The 9779-nt window shown below is 45.2% G+C and overlaps 1 long non-coding RNA gene across 1 annotated transcript; it reads left to right on the top strand.

Annotated features, from left to right (window-relative positions):
* Positions 1-3270: 3270 nt before the first annotated feature.
* On the top strand, positions 3271-7566 carry LOC109365983. Its single transcript, XR_004159046.1, has 3 exons — positions 3271-4161; positions 4828-4981; positions 7228-7566. It is a non-coding gene; the product is annotated as an uncharacterized LOC109365983 (long non-coding RNA).
* Positions 7567-9779: the final 2213 nt, after the last annotated feature.

The following is a 9779-nucleotide window of genomic DNA, read 5'->3' on the forward strand; positions in this document are numbered from 1 at the left end:
AAGTGATTGCCTTTGGAGGATCCTTGCTGCTAAAGTCTTGCATCTGTCACAAGGAGTACTTCCTATCTGCTGAGATTTATTCCGGGTTCTCCTGGACCCAGCTGATTCCTGCCTGCCCTCCCTGAATCAAGAGCAGTCACATCAATCTCTAACCTGGCTTCCAGCAATATCCGCAGGGCAGGACCTGTCAGTGGAAGCACGTGGGCTTGCACACCACGAATTTCAGATGGGAACCTGGCCGATTGCTTTGCAGAGCTACAGCAGTCTGGGTCAGAGGTATTCCCTCTCATGTCACCCAGGAGTATACACAGTGCTGGCCCCAGGGCTCACTCCTAAGGTCAACTTCCCCAGATGCTCTGGACTTGCAGGCTTCCCTCTGCGAAAGCTGCACTGGGAGACTGCAGGCATGCAGCAACATCTACAGAAAATCAGGGTGTACTGCAAGCCTGAAAGAGGAGCAGAGCCAGCAGGAGCTAGGAGCCAATCGGTGCTCTTCTAATATACATCAGCCTTCCACATCACCACCTTCCCATGGCAGCCAGAAATGTGAGAGACACATCTCAAGCGCCAAGCAGTAATTAGAAAAGGCGAAACGCGAGCTTGTTTCCATATCTTGAGTATCACAGCTTTGAAGTGAGGGAGGCTGTGGTGCAATGAGTCTGGAAATGTTCCCTGCAGTCTCCTGAGCCCCAGGAAGCAGCATCTTTGCCTGCTTCCACAACGGATAAAGACACAGCAGGCTTGGTGTGACCTGTCTTTGGCACTGCCCAGTCCCAGACTCTTCCAAGGGAGACAGAAAAACAGCCAAAGGCATAACCTCCTCCTGGGGAAGCTTCCCCCATTCCAGAGCAGACAGTGGGCCAACCCAGAGCCATTGGAGGCTGCAACTAAGCAAGGGCACAGTCAATCTCCACACTCTCAACTACCAGACCCACTGAAAGGTGATGCCCCTGCACATGAGCAGCTCGGCCACCACCCCTGATATTGCTCTGCTGTGGGGTGCACTGCCCTTTCTGGCTCTGGGTGCTCCCGCCAGTACTGGCAGACTGAGCCAAGGCCAACATCTCAGGCTGGCTGAGTGCCTATTAACGCCAGGAAAGCCAGCGCATTCAGCATATTCATGGAAAGGAGAACAGCTTTGAGTAATAGCCAGAAGTGCAATGGCATCATTACTCTAAGCTGCTGCCTTGGGGCTGCTGCTGCAGTGGCTCTTTGTTCGGCTGGGGAGATGCACTGTGACACTGCTGTTTATCTATGATGCAGAGAGCAGAGGAGCACAGATCCCCAGCATGCCAGGGATTCTTGTCTCTTAGTACAAACATCATTCTGTTGTTCTTTTACTGCTGCAACTATCAATAAAATACACACCTCTGTACCAAAGGAAAAAAAAAAAGAAAGAAATGACACTTCTCATCAGACAGATATATCAGTGCTTTGTTGTTCCCTTTGGCTTGTGATTAACTGTATGCCACAGCTCCTCCATTAACTCAAAATGAGATGTAATAGTGACCAGCATGGGCACACTGGGCTGAGCATTTTGCCTTGGATGAAGGCACCTGAACTTCCTCTGCCTCCATCCTGTGTTCGTACTCTTCCAGCAGTGAGAGCTGGGCAGCAGTGACTGGTCCAGAGCTCACAGCAGAGGTTGGGGTGGGTACATCCAGGCCTGACATGGACCACTTTCTCGGTCAGAAACCTCAGCTCTGCAGAGTCACAGTCAGGAGAAGGAGGAACAACACATCCTGCTCCTCAAGCTAGAGACTGCTCCAGGAGAGCAGAGTAAGGCTGAGGCAGAGCAACCTACAAACAGTGTGAGCCACCATGCCTAAGCCAGAAAGCTCAGAGGGAACATGGATATTTCCTGGTCCAGTATGAAGAGTGGGGAGCTTTGGTCCATGCCATCAGAGGGCTGTATTTCTCAGCTGTTTGCCCAGAAGTGTGTAACTGCCAAATGGAGAGATTTTCCCAGAGAGCACAGTTAAAGATATTTGGTGTATTATGGGGAAAGATAACTCTCCAACAGCAGGAAATACTGCACAAATCCCCAGCAGTGAGAAGGGAGCATCAGAGAGGCAGTCCAGGCCAATTATAGTGACACATTTGATTTCCTGGAACCTAAATTTACAGCAACTTAGAAAAGTAGGGAATAATTGTATTATAAGTCTGCTATGCCTGTGCTTCTTCTCCAATTTGGGAAGCCAATAAGAAAAAGTGAACTTTCAGCAAGGGCTTATAGAAAAAGAAAGGATATAAAACAGAAGAGTGACTTGCTAATACCAAGAGACCCTCTCTGAATCTTGGGGTTTGGAGAAATACCCTAAAAGCTGGATTTGTCCTTGTCGGTTTAACAATACAGGACTGCAACTGAAACACCTGAGCCCAATTCCCTGCTGCCTCGGGCAAGCAAATGACCATGTCTTATCACATGTTGACAAGCTCCTTCTTAAATCCCACTAGAGTTTCTTCTCTCTGTTACATCCACTGGGAAACTACTGCAGAACCTCACAGCTTTCTGATGTTTATAAAGCCTTTTCCAGCCTACTGCTACTTGAAGGCCCTCCTTCCAATGGCAGTAGCAGTTCTCAGTCTTTGCTAGAAATTCCTGATTTGAACGCACTGGCATTTGACGTTCTCCTGGCTAACTCATTTTCACAGGGAAACACAGGAAGGCTGAGGCTGGCAGGGATCTCTGCTCCACTGGGCCCAGCCTCTGCTGAAACAGGGACACCCAGAGCAGGGAGCCCAGGGCCGTGCCCAGGTGGCCTCTGAAGATCTTCAAGGAGAAATCTCCACAGCCTCTGGGCAGCTCGTGCCAGTGCTCCTCAGCCACACAGTGCAGAAGTGCTTCTTGGTGTTCTTTCTGAACACCTCCTGTGTGGCAGTTTAGCCCATAGCCTCTTGTACAGGCACTGGGTACCACTGAGAACGGCCTGGCTCCAATCTCTTGGCATCTTCCCTACAGGTTTCTGTACGCACTGCTGAGAAATCAATCCTTAACTTTCCAGCCAATACGTAGAACCGCCAGGGTCTCCCTCTTCCTGATCATTTCAAAGACACCAACACCCAGAGTATAGCTGAGCTTTTCATAAGGAGTTCCTAAGTATCAGACTTTACTACCACTATACTATCCCACTCATCAGAATGATCCAGTTCATTTTGTGTGATATTCTGATCCTCTTGTGTCCTTGTTGATGTCTCCTGTCTTTGTGTGAATACCAAACTCCATCAGAGGACAGCTACACTTTCATTAATGAAAATACTATATCAGTCTTCAGATTCATCCCTAAGAAACACCACTAGACCTTTAAACCTTGTCAGTACACTGCTGTGAAACACACTCTGCTGTCATATCTCTCTCGAGACAGGTTTTTTTTTACTCCACTTGTCATCTCTGCTGATCTCAAAATCCTTCAGCTCCACTGATTTCTCAGTGGCACCCCATCAAAAACATATTTGAAGTGTACAAAGATCTTCCACATCCCTTTTGTCTAGAAAATCAGCTGCCTTCTCAAAGAAAGATATCAAATTGCTCTGCCATCATCTGCCCAGAACAAAACCAATGCTTCATCTTATGACCTTTTCCATTTACCTCTGCTAATTTGTCCATCCTTCACAAGTTGTACAAAAGCTTTAAATATTGCTCAGGTCAGACACAGGCACGTACATGCTCAGAGCACATTTACTGCCTTTATTAACTAGAGATACTACCTGTGCTAATCTCTAATCACATATTATTCACAGTTTGAAAGATGTATCAAAGCTCCATGCCTGCTGCTTGCCATTTGCATGCGAGTCCTCCCAACATCTGGAAATGCTGATTACCTGTGCCTCCCAAACTGACTGCATTCAGCACTTGAAGTTAGCTTCCACCTTGGGTGTGATCTGGTACCTGATGCTCTCAGCTGGCCATCAAAGGGAGAAAACATGCTGATAATTTAATACAGCTGCCTCCAGCCAAAAAGCAAATTGAGAAAGTAGCACCATTGGTAGCTTGTGCCTGATGGGTGCAGGAGGCTCAAGGGTTCTCATGGGTGTCACTGGAACTGCTTCTCCACAGACATCATCCCCAGACTTGGTCTAGGGCTGAGGGGAGCTCCAGAACAGAAGGAGATGTTTTGTTTTATGCCCTGCTTTAAGAAAGGCTGTTCAGCTGGCAGATGGGTAACTGTTGTGTTGAAAGGTTGTGTTAGAAATTAAGTAGGTTAGGAGTAGCAGATCAAATTAAGAGAAAAGCATGCTAGTAACTTGGCTGAGGAACAAATGAGGACAGCATGTAGCATCGACAGTTAAAATTAAATATGCTGTCCTCATTTGTCCCTTAGCTAACCAGGCAGGGCTTTGTAAATGTTGCTGTTGGATTATCATCTGTGCACGCATAGAAAGAAAGTCCAGAAAGTATCTGTGTGATGGTCTAACTCTCCAGAAGCTGTGCCATCAGTCTATTTCCTCAGGACACTGGCTTTGTGTAGGCATTAGGTAGATGGGTATAAAAGAGGTGTCTGGCTCTATACTGGGGATATCAGAACACGCCTTTGTCTGTATGTCTATTTTTTCCCTCTCTTCCTCTACTAGAAATCCTATTGAGCAAAGAAGCAGTCTCTTGTGCATATTTGTGCAATTGCCATTTCTAACGATATCTGTAAGGACTCTCATTTTTAAGTTTGAGAGCTCTTTACAATTGTTTTAACAAATCTTCTCTCTCTGCACTTGAACTAAATAAGTATCACACGGTAGAATGCAGGTGTTCAGACACCATTGCCTGAGATCATAGCAGTGTTTTCTACTTTCTGCTGGCTGCCTTGACTCCATCCCTTCTGCCTGTTGTAGGAAGACCAAAGCCTGGCTCAGCATTGAATGTTCGGTGCCTCCCATCCCAAACTATGGACAATCCAAGCTGGGCACGCTGGGAACTTCTTGTGGAGTACAGCCACACATCATGAAACCATCTTAGCCCCATCTCCAGACAGGTTTGGACACAAAGGTATGTACCTATGATGCTGCTGATGAACAGGGGCTTATTAGGTGTGATTAGCTATTATAGATCATCTAGTGCCAGCAAGACAGAGTATATGTTTAAGTGCAGTACTCAGATCCATATATTAAAGTTCCTAGGTTTGACATTAACAGGAAAAAATAGGAGAGAATTCTGCTGGGGGTTATGAGAGTTGCTGTTAAGAAACCACCATTGGATTTCTGATATAGTAGCCTACAGGTATGGAGAAGGCTGCTGAAAGGCAGATACATACACATATAAAATCAGTATATTAAGAGGCAAAAGACTCATTTGACAGATAGCAAGCTTGAGAAAATGAAAAGGAAATGGGATGCTAAAATGTTTTACGTTACATACTCATCACAGAGAAGGGGAGTTGTGTTTTTAATGAGCAAAGATGTATCATTTCACTTTCCGAGCCTTCCAGCTGATGATAAAGAGACTTGCTTTAGAGCAGCAGGATTAAACAAGGCACAGATATGGATTATAAATTGCTATGTACCAAATGTGAACAGATTGCCCTTAAATGTCATTCTTATGTAGATAAATCAATCCTAGTTGAGAAGAGCAATTCAGCATGGGAGGAGGTGAAGGAAAAGACAGTGTACCCGGATCCTCTTATACCTCATGCAGGATCCAGTTTAACTCAGAAATCTGCTGCAGGCTTTATCCACGCATGAGGTCACTCTCCAGGCCCTGGCACCCTGTGTTGCCATCTCCACGGTACAGAAGGAACCTGGACAATAAGAGGCTCTTGTGCTAGCACCCCTGCACAGACCACACTAAGCTTCTTCAGCCTCCTGCACCTAAGCTTGAACCACACACCATGCACTAGACAAGATGGCAGCAGCCTGCACACCCTGAAAGCAACTTCACACAGTTTAACCGGTTCACACAGAGCTCCTCATGTTTGAAATGTAAGTCTTGCCTAGGCAACCAGGCAACCTGGGTGGTAGGGGGAGCATGAGAAGGCAGCTGGCCCAGGATCGCTCTTTTTAGGCAAAATGGTGGTATGATTTTAAAGGGCTGAGAGAACAAGTGCAGGAACAACCTCATGAGTTCACAGATCAGGAAGGAGAGCCTCAGTGCCTTATGCAGGTCTTCTAATTCTTATGATATTTCATTAATATAAGCAACTGTACTGAAGGAGGATTAGAGGGCACTAAAAGCATATCTATCTTTAAAATTGGCATTAGTGGTGATCCTGGGAATTACAGACCAATGAGTTTTATTCTGAACTAGGCAAATTAGCTGAGAAGATAATTAAAGTGCAAAGAATAAAACATCCAGATGACAGTGATGATATAACAGGAACAAACCAACACCACTTCAGCAAAAGTATTCACGCCTCACACGTGTAATAGGGTGCTTTGTGCATGTCAGCAAAACAGCAGATAAAGGGAGAGTGAGGTGGTGAATTATTTGCATGTTCAGAAAGCCTCCATCCACACTCCTTCCTCTGACTCGCACTGTTTGAAAGCAAAGCAGTCAAAAGAAAGATGTAAGCAGCTATTGAAGATCAAAATCAGGTTCAAAGAAGTGCTAAAACACAATCAGTGGTCAATCTGGTGAGGATTTCAAATGCACCAGCACCTGTATGGGTAATAGAATTAACAAATGATCAAAGTGGTAAGAGCTGAGCAATCTCTTCTTTCTGCAGCTTTAATATGAGAGTACCTCTGTCAGCTCTTTAGATCACTAGTGATCTGTCTTGGAGAAATGTGTTATCCATGGTCTTTACGTGTTTCTTCCATAGACTTTATGCTACTCAACAGATAGGAAAATGGAAGTCTCAAATCCTCACCTCCTGGAGATGCGTTACTTCATGAGCATCTCAACTTGTTTTGCCCCTATCAATTTTCAAACCATCTGGTCAGGAAAGGAGGGAAAAAAAAAAGTTAAAAGGAATCTCAATTTAAAAAAAAAAAAAAGTCTTAACAGCAATGTGACTTCAGGGACAAGTTTAGTTTGGAATTGCCTCCTAACTTATATGTTAGAGGATTGTAACCCCATAAGAGTGGGGCACACAGAGCAGGTCCTAATGGAGCAAGCAATGCTGATGGGCAGAGCACCATCCCTTGCTAGATGTGGCATCTCAAAAGGTGTTCATAAGGCCAAGGCCACCCAGGCTGTGTGCAACCAATATCAGCTCAGTGTCTGGATTCATAAAGGATAGGATTTAAAAAAAATAAAATAAAAAATAACTTATAATGGCCATTCCTTTGTCATTTCAGTGCAACCCTGCCTGATCCTGCAGGACTGAAGCCTAGGACAGGATGAGTTTCATCTTCTGGGTTTGACTATGATAGCTCAGTCACCAGAATGCCACAGAAGAAATAAAGCAGGTAGAAAAACAATTAGGAGGAGCAAGTATGACCTCCTGAATGGGGAGAGAGAGAGAGAGAGAGAGATTGAGGCAGGGTGACATAGAGAAGGATGGATAAAAGTGATGTGAAAACCAGGTACGAAATACCTGGAAGGGCAGAAGTAAATCATTCCCTCACACAGACTGTCCAATAATACAAGAACAGAGGACACACAATTAGAGCGAAAGGTACTGCATTTCAAACTGATAAAAGGAGAGACTATTTTTACACAATGAATAATTAACCTGTGAAGTTCACTTCCACAGGATTTTACCGAGGACAGAAGCTTAGCACCATTCAGAACAGGAAAAGCCATTGATATGAATAATGAAAATATCCACCATTACACTTGACAGAATAAAATCTCTCTGTAAGGGGTTTTAACTCATCCTGGCCCAGTGTTAGCCTTCTGCTGCCTGACTGGCAGGAGAGACAGTAGATGTCTGCTGAGTGCTGATGGAGGCTGCCATGTCCACCTCTGCAGCTCATGGTGCTGGCAGGAGAAAGGGGATGGAAATCAGGCAGGGGGAGAACAGAACTGCTCTCATATGGTAATTCTAATGCACTGTAGAAGGGATTTCAGTTGCTTTTCATTTCTGTCTCTACTTTGTTCAGCCATCTGCTTGTTCCTGCAGCCTGAGAAGCCTAAGGTCTCTGGAGGAAAAGAGACTGCAGCCTGCTACCTGCCAGATGAGGCTGTTGCTTTATCTCTTGCAAATTTGACCAAAGCATTCCCCTTCAACAGAGGAGTTGGCCAATTTTCAGCTAATCGTCTTGACCTCATCTATACTCCTTAGAGTTTTCAAAGCAAAACCAAAGTTATAAGATACTTCAGTTATCTGAAGATAGAGAGCAAAATGGTACAAACGACCATATAATGGATTTACAGAGGAGACTGGACTTGTTTCTGTGCCATCCAGCTTTTACCCTTTCTCATGAGAGCTTGGCTTTATACCACCATTCAGCAAAGATGGCTTCCAGTGAGATGGAGGTGCATTTTCCCTCCCGTCCAGGACAAAGTATGTCAGAGGGATGTGGCCCACCTGTCCTGAAGAGGAGAGCCACTGTGGATCTTACAGGCCTTCATGCAAAGGCCATAACTCCCCTGTCGATAAAACCTCAGCTTTTGCCTCTGTAGATCATCTTCTACCCTAAGAACACAAAACATTTCATTAAGATTACCTAGGCAGCACAACATGCTGAAGAAGCAGGTAGGTGAATACCATCTCCATTTAGAACTGAAAAATTAACCATGTGAATTAAGCAGCATGGGTGAGCACAAAATACACATCCTCAAAACATCCCTACAGAGCCTGCAGGCTGCAGTTTCTGCTTCGTAAGCCGCTAAAAGCATTGCAATATATAAACCAGGCATCCCTCCACCTACTACATCCTTCTCCCTGCAAGGTCTCTTCAGCACGTACTGCCAAAGCACAGCTGGGCAAATAGTGCTGCTGCCCCACAGTGCCGTAGCTCGACAGGTAACAGGCACAGCCCAGCTGTTGTTTCTGCCCCAGCAGAAGGACTGGGGAATGGCCTACTGTCATCCGCTCTGGTGTTCTGCTTGGTGGCTCCAATGAGATGTAGGCTTGACTCCAGGGAGCTCAACTTGTTTCCCCCAGCTGAGGTGCATGAGCTGCATCCTGATACCTTTGCTCCCAGACAGATTTGCTCCCAAGTATTGCTGAGGGATATACCATGTCACATCACAGGGTCACCCGTAGCATCAAGCCTACATGGTGCTAGGGAGTAAAAACAGGCAGAACCTAAAAGCGTAATGCAAAGCAAATGAAAAGCAACTGTTTGCAACAGTGTTATAATATTGGAAGAGGTGCTGAACTTTGCCTCTAAGAACTGTGCAGTATGTACCAGGCACAGGGAACAGTCCAGCACCCACGGGGGTTGTGATAAACCCAGGAAATTATTAATTTGTTTAAAGAAGAAGGAAGAAAGAGATAAAAACATTCTTCCTACAGAGGATAAAGTGGATTTCTATAACTCAAGTAGCAAGGTATCAGTGCTGTTTTTGTGGATTACTACAGGAGATTATGTACAAGGCTAAGTAGGATGAAGTCAGACAAGGGTTGATTGTCTTCTGGGAAGACATGAATTAAAGAGATTTTGGAAGATGAACAAAGAACTCCAGATAAGGCTCTAATGGATCAGAAAAGACCACAGCCATGCTGTTGCTACTTTAGGGTAAGAGCTACCTTGGGGAAGCTTTTCATCAGCAATTAACCCTTTTGTAAGTAAACCTCTCTAAAATGAGTTGCAAAGACATAGTGCTATTGCTCTGCCTACAGATTTCGTCTTGCAATGTCTCATGGTTTTTTTTGTGTTGTGCAGGCAAAGGTAGCCAGGTGACACTTCAAGGAAGGCCATGATTTGTCCTCAAGAAAGCTAGAGAAGAGTGCTGCTGG

This window comes from Meleagris gallopavo, chromosome 2 (genome assembly GCF_000146605.3).
Source record: "Meleagris gallopavo isolate NT-WF06-2002-E0010 breed Aviagen turkey brand Nicholas breeding stock chromosome 2, Turkey_5.1, whole genome shotgun sequence".
Classification (NCBI taxonomy): domain Eukaryota; kingdom Metazoa; phylum Chordata; class Aves; order Galliformes; family Phasianidae; genus Meleagris; species Meleagris gallopavo.